The sequence below is a fragment of the Salvia hispanica genome, chromosome 1 (genome assembly GCF_023119035.1).
Source record: "Salvia hispanica cultivar TCC Black 2014 chromosome 1, UniMelb_Shisp_WGS_1.0, whole genome shotgun sequence".
Classification (NCBI taxonomy): domain Eukaryota; kingdom Viridiplantae; phylum Streptophyta; class Magnoliopsida; order Lamiales; family Lamiaceae; genus Salvia; species Salvia hispanica.
Genome location: NC_062965.1, coordinates 14,281,021 through 14,281,360, shown reverse-complemented (window position 1 = coordinate 14,281,360; position 340 = coordinate 14,281,021).

The following is a 340-nucleotide window of genomic DNA, read 5'->3' as shown; positions in this document are numbered from 1 at the left end:
TAATATCTAATCAAATATGAGAAATAAAAGGTAAATAAAAAACTAATTAATAAATATATGCTCGTATCAACTCCCCCATGGTTGAAATCCACCTTGTCCTCAAGGTGGGAACTCGGCAACCAAATCTGGTGCTGTGCGCGGAACATCTTCCGTCGGGCAGCGGCGCAGCTTGGTTTGATATGGTATAACTAGTAGTTGTGCGCGAGTGGATTCCCGTCGGGCAATAACGTAGCTATGGATTGATCGGTGTGGCTAGTTGCTGTGCGCGGTGGATTCCCGTCGGGCAGCGACATAGCTGTGATTCAATCGGTGTTTTGGAGGGTGAGCTCGGGATGAAAGC